The sequence below is a fragment of the Ischnura elegans genome, chromosome 3 (assembly GCF_921293095.1).
Source record: "Ischnura elegans chromosome 3, ioIscEleg1.1, whole genome shotgun sequence".
NCBI lineage: Eukaryota > Metazoa > Arthropoda > Insecta > Odonata > Coenagrionidae > Ischnura > Ischnura elegans.
The window spans coordinates 30,106,173-30,128,745 of NC_060248.1; the positions used below are offsets into that span (position 1 = coordinate 30,106,173).

At 41.6% G+C, this 22,573-nt stretch overlaps 1 protein-coding gene across 13 annotated transcripts in view; it reads right to left on the minus strand.

Annotated features, from left to right (window-relative positions):
* The window catches only part of LOC124155608 (protein hu-li tai shao), a 172,791-nt gene that overhangs the window by 139,510 nt on the left and 10,708 nt on the right, over window positions 1-22,573 (minus strand). For all 13 annotated transcript variants that reach the window (XR_006864209.1, XM_046529579.1, XM_046529586.1 and 10 more), the window contains exon 2: window positions 2,041-2,110. The gene's annotated coding sequence lies outside the window, so the exon portion shown is untranslated. The remainder of the gene's footprint in view (window positions 1-2,040; window positions 2,111-22,573) is intronic.

Below are 22,573 nucleotides of genomic sequence, written 5' to 3' on the forward strand. Positions count from 1 at the left end.
CATTTCTGTGCCTCAACTTCGGGAGTGGGTTAATAAGTGGTCGGTTCCAAAATGCACCAGGATGGGGGAGGGGAAATTCAAGGGAGGAGACAAAACAGGGAAGGATGCGCTGGAAATACACGACCCCATGAGACAAGCGGCGAGTGTGGGGAGTAGGCGTGGTCCTTACGAGAAGAATGGGGAGGGGATGGAAGGGTGGCAAGAGGAGACAAGGGGATGGCGAGGTGACGCCGCGAGTGTTTGGGCGGGCCAAATGCTGCGGGGGACGAGAAACATACGAACGACGCGTGCAGCAGGCATCGTATACACAGGGAGGGAAGGGAGGTGGTTGACGAGACACTTGGGCGCGGAATCGATGACGTGGGCAGGCGGATAAGCGATGCCAGACGACGAGGAACGGATATATTATTCAAGGTTATTTTGGAAGATGCCACGTCGATACGATTCTTTATTTACATTCCGGTTAGTTATCACTGAATCATTTAGCGACGATTAATCTACATATACATAGTTACTCGCAAGTCGCTTCAATTGGCGTGTGGTGGGGGTTGGTAGGAAACCAGCTCTTTAGAAGAAAAAAAAACTGTTCGCGTTTTAATCAACTGCCAATGTTTTTCCACCTAGCATTAAATACAGCCCTTTATTATTCCGGGCAAAAACAAATGCGTACATCTACCCGGGGCGTATGGACACCAGCCGTCAACAAAAAAAAGGGGTGGACGTTTTACGTCCCATCTAGCATTTTAAAAATCCTTTATAGGGAAACGAATTCCTCTACCTATACGTTCTAAAATAGCTTTGACGGCCCCGGAAACATAGTGAGGTTCTAAGATGATATTCTCCCAGTCGCGCTGAAAGATATCAATCTGAATTCCACAAGCAATCTAAGGCTGATACATAGTCTCCGAATCTTTAGTGGTTACAATTAATTGATGCTATATCTTAGTACCAGCAAGTATCATATCTTTGGACAAGAGTTACTTCTATACCGCTCTCATCCTGGGACACTCACTTGGTTGACTTCAATACCAAGCCATACTATTTTCCAGGAAGAGATGATAATCAGATCAGAGGGTAGATCTTTCAGCAAAAACATAACCTCAAGGTGGAAAAAAATTCGCCTCGCAACAGCACACTCAGCGACGCCAATTCATGATTAATCACAAAAATCTATCGACGTCTCATAGGGCTACGAAAGTGCAGCTGTGACGGCCCAAGACATGGAAACATATAAAAAATACCTCTACATCAATGACAAAAATTGGGCGTGAAGAAAAAAAGAGGGCAAAAAACTTGCTTTGAAATCGTTGGCAATCGCCTATAACTAACAGATCGATAAACCTATAAAAACGTAAACAATAACGCTAAGCGAAGGCTTCCGTGAGCAGCTCAAACTTGGCAAATCATGTGTATTCATCGTCGCTTCCTATTCAACTCTTGTCAGTATTCACAGATACGAATCCTCGACAGGTTTTTTGCCCATTAAGCAACAACTCGTATAAAACATCAATTAACGCTTATTTCATAAATAAAGAATATTTGATGATTGTTTTCGGAGTTAATTCCGCTGCGACTAAATTTTTGGTGGACGACAGTTCCGGGCGCTTTCCAGCTCCCGGTCCCGAAGACGGCTGGAACGCGTCCACCAAAAAATGAGTCGAGGCGGAATAAACCCGGAAAACAATCATCAATTTAATCACCGCGGAAGCTTCCCAAAACAGTCATAAACAATGTTTAATTAAATTCCTTCGAGAATCCACGAAAAGACGAGTAGCTTGTATGTATCGTTACTTCGATGGAAGGGCACCCATAGTTTGTTTACGAGACAAATACATGGTAGACGCAGCTGAACATTCCAACAGACGTTTTCCGTGGAAGCCATCACAAACAGGCCCTTAGGAAATGTTTGGAGAGAAAGTAGTGTTGACTGCGAGGAGTGAAAACGCGAGTAGACACACAAGGAGTGATGCGCAAAAAGGGCTTGCAAATCTCCCCATTATCTCGATGCGAGATGGCACACGAATACGGAGATGTACTCACCAGATATCGCAGTTTACGGCGGTTAATCCACCGCCTCGGTTCGTATCACACAATCCGCTGGCCGTGGCACCTAAGTGAGAACAAAAACACAAGGTCAGTAAACTCACAAGAGCGATTAAAATGCGACAGAAAACAATACATGTAAAACTGGATATCTCCAGTTCTGGCATTGTCTAATCTCTTCAGGCACTTTCGTTAATGATCATCGGTGTCTACAGCTATAGGAACGGAGCTTAAGACGAAGACAGGACAGAGAATGTTTCGACGAAACTAAGTGAGCTTTCAAAAAGGAAAAATTGCGTTCGCACGATAAACCTGGAGGGTTGAAATGCATAATCGTTCGCAGGAATCCGTACAAAAAAAATCAATACTTGCATGTATCCACAAGATCGTATTTAATTAGTTACTGGTGAGGATATCACTTGCTGTACAACGATTTCAGGATCATGAACAGCTAACTCACCATTTCCATAAGTAACAAGCTAAATATCAAACGGAATCCGATAGTGTCTCAATAAAAATGTAGGTGCCAGATAATATTAAACAAAAGGAGTAATGATTGATTCAAAAGCAATTATGGCTACAAAAATATCAATTTTGAAGGAGATTCAATCAATTCAAAGTTTCAGTGACTAGACCGAAGGACGCAGCTATGCCATGGAACAAACCAATAAAACCTATAGTAAGACACAAAGGACAAAATGCAATGAAAAAAAGGATTTATGAGGAATGGTGACCCACAACATACGCTGTGAGACAGCAAATCCCTAACCTTCATACGAAGACTTCTGCCATTCGACTATGAAGGCGAAGACATCATAAAGATCGAATCCTGCCATTAACATTGATGCTATCAATCTAACTGCACAAGAAAAAATACGACTACTTACCTAATAGTAACTCGGGAATATAATACACAATAGCTGATGGAAGGTTCAAATAAATCAAGCAAAACCATATAATCAGAACATTCATAATAGTAGCACCTGAGGTGAGCACTAACCGCATCTATACAGAACCAACTTCGTGCTGTAGCACTCAGTGGCAAGGAGCCCACAACACAACGAATTGGGCAGTTTTATGTGCTTCCAAGGCACACATCGCTTCGGCAGACCAAACACGCGCGAGAACTCAATAAATACCTAGATATCATCGAATGCTAGGAGCGATGAAGGCGGTACGGATTAAATAAAGAGAATATAGTGAAGGCATTTGGATGAATCCCGTGGAACGGACGTTGGGAAAGGGCGTCAGACGAATGGAACAATGCAAATTTTATTCAATGGTGGGGTAAGAGGGGAAGCGAGCTTAAAGGGGACAATGTGGGACTCGACGCGATTAGGAAAAGGATTAGGGAGTTGCCTAGTGTGAGAGCGCGGACGGTAGGGCACGGATTCATGATGCACTTTCATTTAATAGCTTTCCCTCAGAACGTCTCTCCGAACGCAAAATTGCTTTCGAAAGCTGTACTACCACTCGAGCAGTTCTCCTTCCTACTAGTATCTTTTTCCTTTCATATTCCCACCACATAAGCATACCTCCAATGCACGGCAATAAGGCATGGACGATGACAGCAGTAGAGAGAGACATCGAGTGAGGATGATTCGAATTGACGTACATATTGAATAATGAAAATAAAATTGATCGACCGAGCGAGGAAAGAGGAAGAGCTAAGAATAGTAGGAGAGGATTGAAACCTCATGGACACTTGAATAAAAAGACGGGAAAACTTAATCGGCTATATGTTGAGGGATAAAGGTCTGATGAAAACAATCGAGTCGAGTCAGGAGTGGATGGCAACATCGGAGAAGGAAGACTTCTGTTAGAATATATGGATCAGACGAAAGACGTGAAAGAGAAAACATAATAAGGTGTGAGCGATAAACCAACATTAGTATTGTTGATCAGTGATGACGATGACTTCACTGTACCTGCATCATCCGCGTATTATTATTTCCCACTGCCAGCAACACCGTAGAATTCTCATCGCCCTGTTGCTACTTCATTACTTCCCACAGGGTTTTTCAATACCACAGAAGAGGGTGACAAGATCCAATTTTTCGGAATAACACTGACTTTTGAGTTGTTTTTCTCAACTAAATTACTACCACAACGGAAATGTCCCCCCCATTTACGCTAAGTGATAACATAACTTTTTTTTTACTGCGGTGCACACTATTAGTCCGGATAATTCACGATATGAGCAGTTGGATTTTCGATGCAATGAGAAAAATGCCACTTTTTCATTCCTTTAAGGGCAATACATAGAAAACGCACAACATTTTATACTTACAACAACAACGCAATGAAGTGGACGTTGATTGCATAACCGAGAAAGGAACCCCGGCCGAAGGGGAGAGGGCCGCGTCACCGAGTAAAAACCCTCTCTCGTTCCAGACAGCGGTAATTAAATATTCACTGACCGTAACAGATGTGGAGGTCATGTGAAGGATATATGCTTCAGCCAACATGCATCGGCCAACTGGGATGTGAACATTATTAACGCCAATCGCGATAACCGAGATTTTTAGCTTCGAATTCTTTTGATCCGTTTTCTCAAGCTAACCCCTGCGAATCAATGTAAGCCATAGCAGTATATTCATAGCAGCCGGCCTCGGTGGCGGTGGGGTAAAGCCCTTGCCTGCCAAACCGAAAGTCGTGGGTTCGAGTCCCACCTGGGTAAGTTACCCTTACCCAGGGCATGGATGTTTGTGATTGTTAAATGTTATCAACCTCGATGTAAAGGCCGAACAGTGCTGTTTTCGGTGGTGTGTGAAATAAATAAATATTCAGGGAAATCAGAAGTATGTCCTTTCCATGAAGAAATTAAAACTGAGTTTTGTATAAAATACAGTTTCTTTCTGCAGTTAGTAGCTGTCGACCATGCAGAAAACTCGAGAATAGTTCAACTAAGAGCGGTAATCTCCTGGTCGTTCTTCTTGAAGATTCAAAGCTTCCAAACCAGAAAAAAAATTCGTCATGAACGCAACCTAACTACTCGACACCTATTCGACTATCCTTGACCAACTATGTACCCTCATTAACCTCCCAATCTCTTATCTCCCCACTAATTGAGAGACATTACCCTGTCGACATAAATATCCTCAGCATCCTTTACACTCGCACGACCCCTTCTCTAGGCCACGAGGCCGAGTAAAAATCCACTAAATGTAAGTCAGATAAAGGACTGCATATTTTTGGCCAAAATAGAATTCCAGACCTTGAATGGAACGAAAATAAAATTCCAAGCAGGTTTTTCTACATCACGACAGAGAGAGATTCAGCGTGGCTGAAACTAATCACAAACGTCCACAGCAAAATCTTCAACCTCAGGTACATTAATCTGATGATGATGACAGCGTTTACGATTGTGTGAATAGCTCAACGAGTACGCCCACTACGACGCTACAAGCCGATGCAAACACGCGCTACACGTGTACCGCAAGCAGCATTTCATCCGAATGGGAATTTCACGAAGTTGCGCATGCCACCATCAATTCTGATCATTTCATTTGTTACAACAGACACAAAAAAGCACTTTTGATACCCCAGGAATGAGCTGCTGATACCATGGCAATGCCTGAACGGTAATGGATTCAACACTTGATCTTTACGCGTTTCGTTGATGGCAAACAAAAAGTGAGATCGAATGTAAACACGAAAGTCGATCTAATTCAGTTGAAATCGGGCCAAGGTTACCAACGATCTCCAGCGCTCATTACTGTTAACGGCCAATCGTAAAAGGTGGTATAAGGTGGTATATCCCTTCACGGTGAGCCTTTAGGGTATATGTGCAGTTTAAAGAGGACTGATGGGCAGGAATGCATCAGCTGTACAGATTCGATCCTTGCACGGTCAGACTATGGGCCTGCTCAGAGCTGCCCCTTCACTCGGTGACCCTTTTCTAGGATCGAGTCACCCTGTAACATAATATAAACAAGCCACCATGTTGTTTGTAGTGATGGGTCGATCATGAACGATTCGATCAAAAAGATTGAATCACTAGGTGAATCAAATGACTCATGATTCATTTCGTTAAACAAGTCGATCATCAATCTCTTCCGGTTTCATATCAATCATCCCGGTTTCCGGTTTGTTTCAAAAATTGGAACGATCGATGCTTGATCTCTTTTCGTCAGGGCAGAAACAGTTGTGAGAAAATTTAAATACTATGTTATAAAGAACTGAACACTTGTGTAATCTTTTGCTTACATGTTTTCCAGCAGTTAATAGTATTAATTACACCACTACACGTAAAAGGAAAATATTAAGATTACTCTTGTAGGAGAATGTTAAGAAGTAGAAGTTGCAGCTATTAACATTTTATTGTGCCGTTCATAAAATTATCCTGCAGATCAGATTCATGCAAAGTTTGTGGTGTATTTTGTGTTATAGTTCGAAATTATTCTATTAGTGTTAAGAAACTGTGGCAGTTTTGCCTACCCAAATATTTTCATGACACTACTTCTTTCATTTTTGCCATCTCATTTACTCATATAGGAATACAAAATCAAAATAGTATATGAAATGATAATAAGGACAGCAATCAGCGTTACCAATGCTCTTCGCAGATGGGGCAGCATTTATTCGATTATTCCAAATTAATCTATTACATCCATTGATTGAGTCCTTCAATCTTGATTCTTTTGAGTCTTTTCAATCATGATTCCTTTGAGCCTTTTCGATCATGATTCCTTTGAGTCTTTTCGATCTTGATTCCTTTGAGTCTTTTCGATCATAATGATTGAATCAATTGATTGAATCATTTATGTGACTCGAGTCAAAATGATTGAATCACTAAAATGATCGACTTTGCCCACCACTAGTTTTTTGTTGAAATAATTTAAAATTAACAATGGTAGTGAGGAGGCAAGAATGGTAGTGAGGGATGCGGAAAAGAAAAAACTAAGGAGTCGGTTATGGAGAGAAGGAAGAGATAGACGTGTTATAAAAGATCGGGAGAAAAACTAAAGCCGTGGGTTGAGAGAGTTACGTATAAGACGTGTTTTATAAGTTCGGCAGAATACGAAAAAAACAGAGGACGGAAAGAAAAAGGAGGCGCCCACAAGAGTGAGAACCGATAGAAGGAAGGACGCGTGAATAAAAAAAAGGTGGAGAAAGATCGAGAGAGGGATCGTTGAGGAAGATTTCAGGCAGAGAGTGGAGTTGTGGAGTACTGTACCGTCCGGCAGTGTTTGAGTGGAGACGCGAGCAGTGAACCCGATAAGTAGACTTGAATGGTTATTATAAGTGCACAAGGGGAAGAGTTAAAAGCCCATTGGAATATAAATGGAAGTTATGCAATCTGTTTGTTATAATGATCGATTGTAAATTGGGCCCAATTAGTCTTATTTTATGATATTCTGAATATAAAAGTGTAAAAGTGATATTTTGTGCATGTTATTTTATAATTAAGTGTGTTTTTATACCCTAAGATAACACGAAACCAAATAAATAGTAGATGAGTAGTGTTACATTGATTGGTAGTGTTACAGCCCCTGGCCCTAAATCCAGAGAGCAGCCAATATTTAGTCAAAATGTGACACATGATAACATTTCCAGTCGCTCCCCCAAAACAAATACAGAACGTTGTCTTCTTTTATTCTTCTACAATAAATTATCTAACCAGATTCCACTTCAGGCTACACGATTAAAGCGATCGAACTAACGCTGAAAAACGCTTTCTCTAAGTCTATACATGAGGATACCTTGAAGTCTATTATTAGGATATTAAGAACGCGCGAATAAAAAAAATGTTACACACACTAAATGCCTCACATGCAACGTGATACTCTGAGGTAATGAAAGATTAGCAACCGCAAAAAAATGAGACCAGGGAGGTTGAACGCTCGATGAGGGTGAGAAACCTCTCTCGGCGAACTGCTCTCTCAAGAAACAGCGAAAGGGAGAGTCCCTCCACACACCTCTTCCCTCTTCACAACGAGCAAACGAAAGGAAAGGAAAGCGGTATCCAGACAGAAGTAGTAGAGACGACCAACGACGCACAATACGGGTGGTTATTGTGATGGCGGTAAATAATGATGCATCACAACGAAAATTGCAGACTTATGTGTTCCATAAACATTAATACACTAATATCGAAAATAATGAATAAGACGCCACGTGTACGAAAATTCCGTAAAATTTGCTTAAAACAAAGAAAACTCACTGTAAGTGCAGTATGAAAGCGTTTATTTTTCGAATGGCCCACCATAGTCGAACTAAGAATTTTCTCATATAACTTAGTATGATTCTGATTTAATCGTATTATATTTGACATCATACATTATTGGTACAAAAATTAAACACTGGAAGGTTTTAGCAGCTAGATATCACAGTTTACAAATCGTAAGAGTTACTACAATAAACAATTCATACAGTCAGTCTTCCCTGTACTGCTTTACTACTTTTTTATTCATATAATTAATTAATTAAAAAGCTGGCCAATTTCTTCCATTGAATTTTTCGCGCGCAAAATAGTTCGACACGCTATCAAGTTTCTACTAAGCTTTTCAATTTCTAGCTGCTCGACGCGCACTATCTCAAAGAGCTACGCGAAAAATTGTGTAAATAGAACCGACTTCGTAATGAATTTAGATACAGTTAGGGATGACAATTCACTCCATCTATTATTGAAACCTTAGAAGGATTGATTTTGAACCCTCGATTATGTGCATATCCAAGATGTGCCTCTCTAAGCAGTAAACAAGTGATACAGTGGGTCCCAGCATCAGCCCGGACCATTGACGTCAAGCCGTTTACATTAAAAGCTATATACGACATTTTCCCGCAAGTTTATTCAAGATGCCTCACAGCAACTTATGATACTTGTGACACTAGTGGTCAAGACCAAGCTATTCATGAAAAATATTTTCACGTGAGGACCATTTTTTTTATTAGCACCGCCTCTATACTTTAAATGATCAAATGCTTGGACGAGTACGTCTGCCCTTCGCGTCCTCCATCCCGCCAGTCGAAGACTAACCCTGTAATCCTTCCGAAGGTACGCCGCCATTCTCATTTGAACAGACTCACACGCTGGAATATCGTGTTCGCACCCTGATTTCCCTCTACTAGACTTCTTGCGTCATCCAGCTGTCGTCACCAGAGGGAAAAGAGACACCTCAAAGGCCAAAACCGCCGTCTGCCCCCAATGGCGGCCACGAATAAAAATATACACTTACGATCGTCGCACGGTCAACTGTGAAAGTCGAATATATGGGCCACGGGGCAAACGATACCGTCATGAGTGCATTGCCATTGCAATTTCGTCTGGCGCGACTACTGTACGTCGTCCCCATTAAATTCGAGCGGAAGTTATTTTTCATTCGCGGACAAATGAAGGTATTTCCATCATAATGAGTGCCTAATTGAATGATTGTAATAATTAACCGACCGATATAGCGTTTAGACTATACAATTTTTAAGTAAATAAATACGAAAAAGATGATCCTGAATAATGGCATGACAGTTTTGCCAAACATTCAGCCAAAGAAAATTATTAACACGAAGGTACTTATTCCACTTCAGCTTAGAGAAATATTTTTGCTTTCGATAAAACAGTAATAATGTAGTACAAAAAGTCATTAAAAATTGATTCATGCTTTTAATTGTGTATCAATATTGACATTTAACACATGAGTATCAGAAAAAGTAAATTAATAAAATATTTCATGATGGCTAATTTCATTGCTGAACGATAGGTACCGAGTGAGCATTTTTCAAGAAATGTGGTTCTCTCCAGGCCATTAGTAGAAAAACAATATCTCAAAGCCGTAAGAAAATTAAACTGCGAGGAATCGCACATATACCGTTTTCTATTTTAAATTAAAATCAATGAAGCTTATAAACGAATCATTGAAACGATTACATGTGAAATCTTACATTCATAGGACAATTAGATGAGGATTCCGTTCTTCAGCCTTCGAGCGCGAATAATAACAATTTTTAGACCTCACCAGCCATTTAGCATAACGATACCTCCACTGCAAAAACGCTCAACAATCGCCCGTCGAATCAAATCCGCTCATCTAGTAGCCCAACAATACGAATCCGCTCAGCTGGCAGTGTCCGGAGCATAAACGCTCATCTCCTATTCTCCAACCTTGGAGGTGAGCGTTTATGCTTCGTTAGGCGATTGTTGAGCGTTTTTGCAGTGGAGTTATCTATAAGTAACGTAAATTTCGAGATCCTCATAGTGGATCCTAATTATACTAAAGCCTTTAGCTTTAAAAGAGTGACACTGAATAACCACAACAACGAAACCAGGCGTTGAGGAAACCGAACTATCGCAGACCCCTGAGCCGACGCACGTGAAAGCGACAAGAGGGCGGAAGTCCAGCACTTCCGCTTGTTTCGCGAACGGAAATGCCGGACACACGGACGACATTTTAGCATCGGGGCCGCCACATAGAGGGCGTGATCTACCAATTGCTTGGCCCATTGAATTTACGAGGCTACTTGAGCAAGGGAGAGAAACTAATAGAAACACCACTGAGACCACGAAGAAATATGAAATAAAGAACATGACAGTAAAAGCAAGACCTCGAATAATTCCGACGGCAAAGGGCAAATATTATCTGAGAGAAAGTTATTTACCACAAAACAATTCCAGCAACATGCCGATGACTACCAAATCAAAGGCATTTTGGATAAGAGTCTCGAAAGCTTATTTCATATTTTACCGCAGCACTAATTATGATATAAAAGAAGAAGGAAGGCTTTCACGAGCAAAATTTCATAGGCTATTAAGAGATGCCATGTCTAAAAAGGTAAAAAAGTAAAAGCTAAATGTATCATATTGCTTTTATCCATAAAAATAAAAACTACGAACAAGGCAAATTTTGTTTTTAAAGTTATTACTTGGCACAAAACAATACAATTGAAAAAAATCAGAAAAAAATACTCTTAATTCCCTCACGCTTCAAGGAAGAACAAACACATTGCACACACACATTCACACCTCGGAAGAACAAAATTTTAAGACGAGGACCAACGACTAATAGTAATAACCTTGGACATGTCAAAATAAATTATCATCTACGGCAAAGATGGTAATTTCACCAGGTCCCAAGGTAATATCACTTTCGCATTCCAAATTTTCCGCCTTTGTTTCACATACAACCGTAGCTACATGACTGAAGTGAAAAGGGAGTTTCCACTCTCCACGTTACGGTTTTAGGGTAAGAGAACCCAGCAAAGTAATCACATACTGAACGATGGGAGCCACTCAAAAGAATTCATGATCGATTAAATTTTTTTTCCGAAGATAGAGGACCATAAAAATTATAACTGCCAAAACCGAAATTTCATGACGTTGGGAAAAATGGTGGATTGGGTCTAAGGAGTACGTAGAGGGGGGAAGTCCTAAGATTGCGACACGAAGCTCGCACGATGCGGTATCATATCACCTGGGAAAGGAGTGGGGGAGGAACACCGGACGACGCCGCGGACAGACTGGGGTAGGAGGGAATCGAAAGAGTTTACGAAGGAAGGAGGGGGTTACGTGTTCACGCCCCCCTCCACGAGCCTTATACTCCAGTCCTCCCTCCTCGACAGCCACCAAAGCGTCGCCAGCAAGACTGGTCACGAGACCACCATTCAATCGGACAGATAAAATTCGACGAATATAAAAATGAATAACCAAGACGAGCATGTTATCTCTATCACTAAGGGGCACGACAAGCGTGGCGGAAGCTATTTCGAAGAACGGGACACTCTACTTGTAACTGAACGACAGCAAACTGCGACCAAGACAACGATGAAGGTTTAAAATCAAGGTTCAAAATATATAACAAGGATTTCTGTTGAAAAACGAACTATAAACATCAAGAAAAAGATAACAAAGACAATGCAGATTCGGCGAAATATGAGTGATACTAATAACGTTATATAGGAAGAAAAACCTTCCACGCAATACATTTAATTCGTCAGAAAATGATAATCTCACCCAAATGAATAAGGTGAGTAATATGAAGTTGGTAAAAGAAAATAAAACTGACAAAAATTAACGCTACATGAGGAAGAGGAATGGGGTCCGAAAAAAATCGAATGTGGAAATAGAAAAAGAAACTTCAGTTCTATTAAATTAACAAATCGATAAAAACATCTACATTACTCGAACAAAGCCACGATGGAAAAATCATTTGACTTTACAGAAAGACTTCCAGGGACTTGAGTAGTGCTTACAAGCGCAAATGCGAGTCTGAATTCCCACTTATTGTTAGACAAACAATGTTCTACCTCTGAGCTAGAATACGTCAATGAACAAACAAGGGGAAGGTTGACCGATTCATGCGATAGTGGTAATTAATTCACTTCAGTATGAATATGCCATATAAAATTTCACCACCACAAAAACCCTACCTTAATTCCAACAACGGAAAAATCAGTAAAAGCCAACACATACCGAAAAAAAACATAGTAAAAGTTGAGGAATAATGCTATAGATGTTCTGCATCCACAGAATTAGAACGAAGAAAGAAGGGCAAAACAAGTGAAAATAGATAAACTCTTCCAAATTCGCTGTTAGCAGACTACTTCGCTTTCCCTTTTAACTACAAAATAAGGCAGCGTGTATTGGTGACATAGTTCAAGGTTTAACCAATCCCGAAAAGCATTTTTCTAGTGCAATCGACCAGTGCATTAAATTTCTATCAAGGTACTGTCACTGGCTTTCCACTGAGTATCTTCAAACCTCACTTTATAAAAGCAAAAGTTTGCGAGATTCCACACTTCGTAAATATTAGAAGAGCCAAGTTCCTACACTTCACGTCACTTACCATATCACTACATTCATGATTGGCAAACTATTATAATCACAGATGAAAAGGTAGAGGTGGTGACACCGGTCGCTGTCTATGATCTTGAGACGAAAACAACACTTTTAAAGCAAAAAGATAAATTCTGCAGGGTTTGGCAAGCTGCCAGTGGACCACATAACAAACAGCTGTAAACCGAATCATTCCAATGGAAAATAGTGGTAAGTAAATGTGTACAGCTAAAATTTAATATGTTACGAAGGCAATTTAAATACATCTTAGGAGACTAGTCACGCAACCATGGTAATTCGAATTAGCGACGAATGCAGTTTAAAAGGTTTTTGGTCCCTGGTTCAAGCCGCATAGAAATATTTATAAGAGTAGTAGTAGTATTTGTGTTTAGGGTGCCTCGACAACTTAGGTCATTTGCACCAATATTTATAAGAGTCCCAACCCAGGCATATGATTCGCTCCCAGTGACTTTCACGTTTATTTTAATAAGAAACTTCTTTTAGGTCGAAACTAACAAAAACTGACGAAAAGATACAGAAATTTGAAGCGTCATCTCAAATGCCAGTAAAGCTGTAAATATCTCCTCATAAATCCAAACCAATTGCTCCACCAAGTTGAAAAACTGACGAGATAAAAAAAATGCCGACGTACACACTCATAGACCCTAAATGGATTCTCTTTCGACCACAATGCTCGCCACTCCATTACAGAGAACGTTGAACCTCAATACTCCGACATGTAGCTAATTGAATAATGGAAATGGAGCTCAATTTACGGATGTTAAGTGCACATCTCAGTATTAGCTCACGTAAATCAACAGGATTCAACCTGGCATTTAAATTTTGGACACGACACCTTTCCTTTGTAAGTTTTTAAGTTGTCACGCGATATAAAATATAACCACCAAGACTGATCATTTACATATTACACACAATAAGTTCTCCAGAAGGTTAAACGGGTGGAAATATCTCGAGATACCACAATGAAAAATACTTGTCTCTTTCTACACTAATGAAACACTGAATTTGTTATTCACGCCGTTAATAACAAACGGTGTCGAGTTCAAGGTTGGTTGTCTTAAAAATCAAGTAAAAATCGCTGTAGCCTAGATCCAGGGCATTCAAAATCAGCAACCCTATGCTTTCCCATCACGCAGCAAGGCCATTCTCCCCGTTAACTCAACTCAAGAAAACTGATCGTCATGGAGGGTTCGCTGAAATCAAGCGTGGTGTGGCTGAAAAGTGCGGTGAGAATACGAATACAAATACACATCTTAGGAAGCAAGAAAAAAACAAAGGGACTGCCACAAGCACAATAAGAATGGACTAAATCCGGCTGAAAAGAAAAGTACGACCGCCTCGAATGAGTAGAAATGGGTACAAAACAGGGAATTAAGCCTAATTCTTGAGAACTAAATTATATCCACCATCGACGTGGTCATATCAGAAGATGCATTCCGTGCGTCTTCCATTCCTACCCATAAAATTAGCGAGAAACACCAAGGACGCCACGGATGGAGCTAAGGACACGACCTCTCCCCTCGATGATCGGTTTCCCTCTCGCGCAATCCGATCGCGGGAAACACGGCCGGGGTGTACGGGGGTGAACTGGACCCCGACGCGACGGGACGAGGGGGAAGCGAGTGACCTTCCCCGCGGCCCGAGCATCACGCCTCGCTGCGATTGGTCCTTGATCGTGGCCCGGATTCTCGACCGCCTACCTGCGTGCGAAAACGAACGAAACGCACGCATTCCTGCCTCGCACGGGGAAAATCAAAAACTGCCACCGCTGCAGGCAGAGGGGCAGCGTATGTGGGACTCATATTGTGGCGGCGACAATGCCGCGTTGTCGGCGCCTCCAGCGACCCAGTTTTCTCCTTCGATCCGCATAAGCGCCATCCCGACCCCCCACTCACCCCCGAAACGGTCCATGAGGCGAACGGGCTGAAGGGATGGTAGCGGGAAAGGGGTCATCGACCCTCCACCGCTTCCAGCCGGCCCCAGACGCGCCCGCGGCGACCGAGGGGGATCGATTCAGCACCTCCGGCTGGAGTTTATACATATCCACACGCAAGAGGGAAGGGGGATAGGGGGAGGCGAAGGGGTGGGTGGCGCCAAGGAGGGAGGTCGACAGCGCGCAGGACCACCGGCTGACTGGAGGTGGGGAGGGGGAGCATTTTGCATCGATACGTCGAAAAGCAAAATCCTTGCGGAAGAAATAGCGATGCATGGAAAAAATTGGGGGAATCCTATCGGTGAATTTAAGGTGTGCATGAAAACCATAATTCCTTAACATTGACCAATGAGCTAAATAACATATGAAGGTCAGCTACGCGATTCGTAAAAACTTGCTACGAGCGAACAGAGAGCGTTACACAACTTGTGCATGAATTGAGCGTAGCCCCCGCAACACGCCTTTTGAGGTTCTTGCGGGGTAAGGCGTAGATGTAGACGAATCGTCAGAGAACTCAAACTCTCGCGGGAGAAGTCCATAGGTGAAGGAGTTACTTTTGATTTTCCCAGCGTTAATGATTAAAAAAAGACAAACGTCTCCCAAAATAACGACCCTAATCCGCCCCCGCATGAATTGAATTTGGATAACGATAGAGCTCATGATAACGTATTAGTACCAAGCATCATGTCCGAACAAATATCGAAATGTAGGCAACCCTTGAGACAAAATAGATCACCCTTCCACATGAGTAAATGGTTTTATACTGACACGAGAATTGTTCACAGAGTGCTTTCAATGTTTTCCCACTATCCCCGGAGAAGAGTGAAAGGAATGATCGCGGGGGACAATGGTGTGAACTAGGAAGAGCTGAGAGCGGTGGCGAAAGGGCCAGTCGCTTCTTCTCCGCCCCGCTGAATCCCACGCTTCTCCTCGACAAGGATCCGCACGCGCAATGGAGCCGCAGCCTGCCTCACCTCCCCGCTCCTCTTCCTCCCTCACCCACTGACCTAAGGCACCACGCTTCTTCGCTCCCCTCTCTCCCTCAGCCTCCCCACTCCCCTTGCGCTCTCATCCTTCCTCAGAGACCCTCCCGCAACAGTCTCCCCATCTGTTCCCTATGAATCGCTGCACTGCGGACGACAGCGTTGCTGCTTTAATCAATTCAAAAGTTGAATCAAACTTCTGGCTGAGGGGAGGGGGTCAAATGATAGCCGCTCGCCAATCGCAGGAATTCGTCTCGGATTCTCCACCGCATCAGGTTTTATAGCCGGACGTTTCGATGTGGGAATCGGCTATGGAAAACCTGATCCGGCTGCAAAGCCAAGAAGAATTCTGGCAAATATTTGGCAGGAAAAGAATAGGAGCCTAGTTCTCTCAATAATTATTTTATTCTCTGACTCCAAACTGAATGATCACATATTTCTTTTCCTCGTTTTCATAATAGGATATTATGTCCATGCACCGTTCCTGAATCTTAAGACTTAAAAATAATTATATAAAGACACGTGAAATAAATATTGTTGTTTAAATAAACTGTGGTACGCCTACGACAGCCAAAAAACCGAAAACCTTCAAATGACATGGCATTGAAGTAATCTTAGACTACAGTGGGGAGTGGTATGCCAAGTATCTGAATGGAGCAAAGTTCGTTCTAGATGTCACTATAGAAAAACATTATTTCCGATAATGAACCATAAATAAAGAAGCATTGTACAAAAAGAGGAAAGGTAGTCCAACTGGGATGCGCATAACTTTAGCCTAAACCTAATTGTGTGCATTACCGCACCCAAGCACTACCGGTGCAACAAAGGATATCTTAAAAATATACAAGCACCACCCAGAGATCGGCCCGATTGCAGAACACTTACCGTCACCATGAGCTGTCACGGAGAGGAATAGGAAGTACATACCATGAATGCTCACTTCATTAATTACAGTAAATGCAGGTCGGGTGTTAATTTCAAGGCAACGGTGTACTTAAGATCCCAGCCCGCTAGAGCCAACGCGTTCAGTTCCCACAACACTGGTTGTGCCGGTTCGAAATTAAGTGAAGCGTTGCCACGGTAGGAGAAATGGAAGGAAGATGGTTCTGCTTAAGATATACCCGTATTTAAGTCAGGATAGGAATGACATTGATGGTAGGGTAGTAAATTCAGATAATGGTTGGCCACAGGGTACACTAAGAGAAATGGAACAACCACCAAGGGATAATTGATGAGCTCAGAGAAACCCTCACTCGAACAGAACTCCCCAATAATCTAGAAATGTAATAAACAGAACTTGAGGTTCAACTTTTAACAAGATTAGAATACTACTCATCTGCATCCCATATCAATGAGAATTCTTATGAAATTATACTTAACTCCCCTTCCTAGAACCCATTTAAGAAAATTTCAAGATTCAGTAAATACCGTAACTTCATTGCTAAAAAATTACGGCCAAATTTCCTGAGTGCCGGATTTTATGTCACCACAAAGGCTTTAACTTCCCCGTTTCACTGATGAATGCATTAACTACCATGTCAGCATATATGTTTTCTGTTCGCCCACAGTATTTTTATCGGTACTCTGGGTATGAAAACCGAAGCTTTTGCTAATTTCACAATTCCAGACACACATATAAGACACACCTGAATTCAAGAGAAGATTTAGAAAGATAAGCTATTTAGAAAAATGAAAAAATCCTTCATCTTTCTAAATAGCTTACCAGAATTGTCGTTCTGACGCTCATTTCTCATGTGGTGGCATGAGAATAGAATATAACAGAAGAGAACCTGAAAACAGTTCGAAACCACAATGTAAGAGAATAAATTTAAACCAGAAGCATTACGAACGCGAGGTATCCATTTTAAGGTTGATTGATTGATTTACCCCATTAGGATATAAGAAGGCTGACTACCACTAAAAAATAATTTAAGTTATTCCCTCTCAATACTGCTAACTGAAAAATTTAACTTACTACAGAAGTCGACATAAATCGATATTACAGGTATTCCACACCTACGTCCCTACGAACCGCCTTCAGGGTGCTTGGCCACGACCACCGAGAGAATTTCTCTCGGTGGTCGTGGCTTGGCACGAGGTGGCTTAACACCTATATGCAGCATAAGGTTAGCTTCTGGTTTAAGTTAGGTTTATACAGAGAAATTTTCACGAATCACCGAGACAATTTCAGGGACTGCTATCATGTTGAACTACTCCATTTACGATACATCTTCATTTAACATAATACCCATTCCGTTTCATTTTATCCATGAACCATATATTCTTCCTACCCTTTCCCCGCTTGACTAAAGTTCATCACTCCAACACGGTTCTCAGACCCCTACCCCGCTCAGCAGGTACTCCCCGTTCTCAAAGATGTTTTCTCCTCTCACCCACCATCTTTAGCACATCCACGATATTCCTCTTCGTCTATTTTACTTTTTCCATTTTCCTACATACCCAAATCTCGAAAGTTTCGTCCTCTTCCCCGTTTCTTATAATTATTTCAAAATCATTAATGACACGAATTAAGAAATATACATAAATCTAAATCAATAAATATATTAGAACCTTCATATATATCAACATAATTTCCAACAGGACAACTTAAGGCAAAAAATATTTCTCCTAGACGAAGGTAAATCCTACCGAGAAAACATATTTCAAGGTAAAGAATTTTCTGAAGGACACTGAATCCTGTAGTACACTGAAAACGTCCTCACGGACGCGGATGCTAAAAATGAATTAGCATACAACTGCAAAGGGAATCAGACACTTCTTACGCTAGCAAGGGCGAATGGAAATGCAGACATAATGGACTTTGATAAACGGAAGCCTAAGAAGCGAGGGGGAAAAAGAGAGCATGTAAGGGAATCGCGAGAAGCCCTTCGTTTCCTACTACAAGGAGCTGTGAACGCTGAATGAACACACCTCAGAGGAGTAAAGATAAGGGAGAATGATGCTAGGAAGCAGTGGAAACAATACATTCGTCATAATTATTCGAAAGACTCGGGACTTACCCTGACTACTATAAAAAACTACGAATTTGTAATACAACACATCGATTTAGCTCGTAGGTTTCAATTATGGTATTTTCTACTTAATTTATTTATCTCAATTACCCCCGAAAATAGCACAATGCGAAATTTTAAACAATCAACAACAGAAAATCACACACACCATGTCCTGGAAAGGGAAACCTATCCAGTCAGGACTCGAACCCGCGACCTACGGCATGGTAGGCGAGGGCTTATCCCCGCCGCCACCGAGGCCGACAAACAGTTTGAGGCTTTCATAACGGTATATCAATTTGTACTAACGATCGCTAAGACCCCAACAAACGAGAAATTGTATTGTGTAAAGTGTCCAATTTTAAGAATGACTGAAAGAAAAATAGAATTTGTTCCACAGTCGTTAAAACGTATGGAAGTTCAATGTATACAATATACGTTCACTTGGTTGTGCATAACCTTTTCATGTGTAACTGTCGCAGGAAATATTGTTCATAACATTCAAGTAATTAATAGAAAGTGCAGTAATAAGAAACCAACACCAGATAAACTTGGGTTTTCATTGAAACGCCACCACCCAAGGTTAGGATGGGCCAAATTGGGGTTTGGTGCGGCAAAATTAAAACACCCAATAAATGCCACAATCAGAGCAGGTCCGATGATTCTAATGCGTGAGCTTCCAGCGGAAGAGTGAACACCACGTAAGCTAGTTCATCATCACTCGACCTATATTTCCACAGCCGTTATGGAGTTCACGGTACGACACCCCTGTTATATTCCACACATCATCTTCGGGTTCCAAATTCTAAAGAGCGGAGCAAAGCCCATGAAAAAACATGGAGAATGGAAAACACTCTCAGTGAGAGAGAAGAGAGAGAGATAATGAGTTAAGAAAATTATCTTTGGGAGCAACAAGGGACATTTGTTAAATAAAAATGCCAAAGCATAAAGCCTACAACGACGACGAACGACATAACAGTTCCTGTCAAGTGACGAGATATGGAGAGGGTGCATTTTGTAAGAAAGATTTACCGCGCGAAACCTCTCTTACTGGCATTAGCGAACAGCGATTATGATTGAAAAATGAAAGATCAAAGGATATTTCACGGATACACGATGGCATTCACGCATAAATAAGCGCCAGAAATTCCTGCCATTCCACAGAGTGAGTCAACAATAATCAACCCCGTCTGACGCCTGAAAATCCATCCTTGTGCCTCATCCCCAAGCGGATCTTTAGAAAGAGAGAAAACTAAACAAGGGAAGGGGTGAGAGAGCTAGGTAAGAACGGATAAGCAGTTCGTCGACAGGGAGAAACGAGAATATCCCCGAAAGGGGGAGAAGCTAAGGCCAGCACGCACAGAAACACAATGACGCCCTGCCATGTTTTCCGTGGAGGGAGCCCATAGCGGTGCAAACAAGAAAAAAAGGCACGCCTGAAGCCGCTTGGAATGCGGTTCGATGACCCTATAACCAATAAGCAAGCACGGAAATTTGCGACAGAGGGAGAGTGCTTATCCTACAGCCTCAAGATTTATCCGCGATGAAAGTCGCTACGAATCAAGGACATCGATTCGCCCGAAAAACGGCAAAAATGACATTATAAAGGCTAAGCCCATCATGAACTCAGCTCAAATTTAAGTAGAAAAACAGCCACCTAACTCGTTGTACTTGTTCACTTCTTCATTCTAATTGTTCAATACTTAACGATTAAAATCCTTTCAATGAAATACACAGTACACTACAAATTACATCGAAGGATCAAGGATAATTTGGTACTTGAGTTCGGTAAAAAGTCAAAACAATTGACCTAGGCCGAGTGAAGAGTCAGTCACTAATTGTCAGCGCCGAAGGCGCGTACACCATGCTGTACCTCAAAACTCACAACCAGCCAGTTTACAAAAGCATTTTAAAAAATGGCGCATGTGTATCGTTGGCTTTGTAATGTGTTGTTTTTGTGAAAAAGGAAATTTCTTTTAAAATATTGGCATATTGAAATATTTTTTTTCTTTTTCACACTTCTTTCCACAACCCTAAGTCAAGTTTAAATGTAAAGCGAACGGGATAGAGAGGCACAGCCTTACACTTGCACAGACCTTGACCTACAAAACAAAAGCTTTCAGATCGGCAAAAAAAGCTGTCAGTGAAAAAAAGAGGGTTTACATCAGCTTTACGATTCAGCTGTCCGAAAAAGGCGAGAAAGCCTCCCAAAACGAACTGACAACTCTCATATGGTCAATCCACCGTCTTGACGACGAGACATTTAATACAGGATTCGCTAACAGCAAGCGCCGAGACCACCGCGAAGCGAGAGCCTTTTCAAAAGGACATCTTATTTGCCAACGAAATTAAAGAACAAACGGGAGACACTCGACATTCCTGCTCCCCTCCCAGCTTCCCTCCTCTCTCGTTGAAAGGTATGCTGATACAACTGCTGTCCAAATACAGACATGACGAGAGAGAAGGGTCTGTCTCGTCTGCAGACCCCCGCCCGAGCTCCCCCTGCTGGGCATTTCCGACGACGACTACGACGTTATCGAGCGTCGGAGTGGGGGGAGGCGGCGCGACGCCTCGTCCGAATCGATACGCGTGTTCCGCAGCAAACACACGAGGGCAAAGGGAGAGAAACACCACTCGCCCCCTGTAACCAGCACAATTTCGAACCCTCAACCACGCATCTCAGGAACTTTCGGAAATAACAAACCCCCCTTCCGCCAGTAATAACAAGGTTTTTCTTGCTAGGTACAGAAAAATAAATAGCACAAGCCTTGGCTTCGACGACTTGGGTCATCATGGTAACCTCAAACTGTGCATATTAAACTCGTCCATAAGAAAACAGCCACCTCGCTAGTCTTATAAAAGGTTCATATTTAATATCCCCAGAGAACTATGTACTTAAGTAACGAAATGAAATAAATTAATCAGCGGCTATTTAAAAACGAAGCGAAAAGACCATTGTTGACCTTATTATAAGGTTCAATCAAATCCTTCAGACAACATGTCGTTTATCGATTAAAAATCCATTAAACAGGGATAACCACCACTCCCACCTGGCATGACGACTCCCCCATCCTATAATATATCAAACCTCACCACCAAGCCTACCCCTAACAAAAAGTCGACTCCTGTCCCACCCCTTCCCCACGTGTCTTTCCCTGGGCTTACGTTTAAATTTTCGTCCATTTTACAGACAGTTTTAATAAATTATTTATTTTTCAATCACCAACCCGAAAGTAGATTTACGAAGCCCATTATTTTTTTCTGAATGCCACCAAACCATCTCCATACAGAAACCCTTGAAAAATGCAAAAGTTAAAATTGATAGAGAGATAAAATACGACTAGCATATAGAAAAACAGAAACACCAATGATTTCTAAACACACATTTACTTTAAACATCCATATAAGATGCTATTCATGAAATTAAGCATTACTGGCATTAAGGAGAAATGGCTTACTGACTTGAGGGTGGCTGATTAAAATAGAAAGATTTCGACTACATTTGGAATTACAGGGTCACCTGCTGGGACTCCAAGGTATGCATTTCTTTTTCAAATCACAAGCGAAGTTCACGACATTACGCTAAAAAAATTACTGAAGTTCAACGAATTTTCTTTTTCCTTGATTAAAATAAAAGAATGGTAAAATACACTGCTCTAATATACTCGCATGTAAAATATTTTCAAGTAATTCGTCTACATTTTTCCACGGAATAGGTGGGACTGATGCGATGCTAAACAAATAGTGGTTCCATACCCCTGGAAAGAAATGGAAATTTTTTTAAAACTCCTACCCGCAATCAAAAATAAATAAG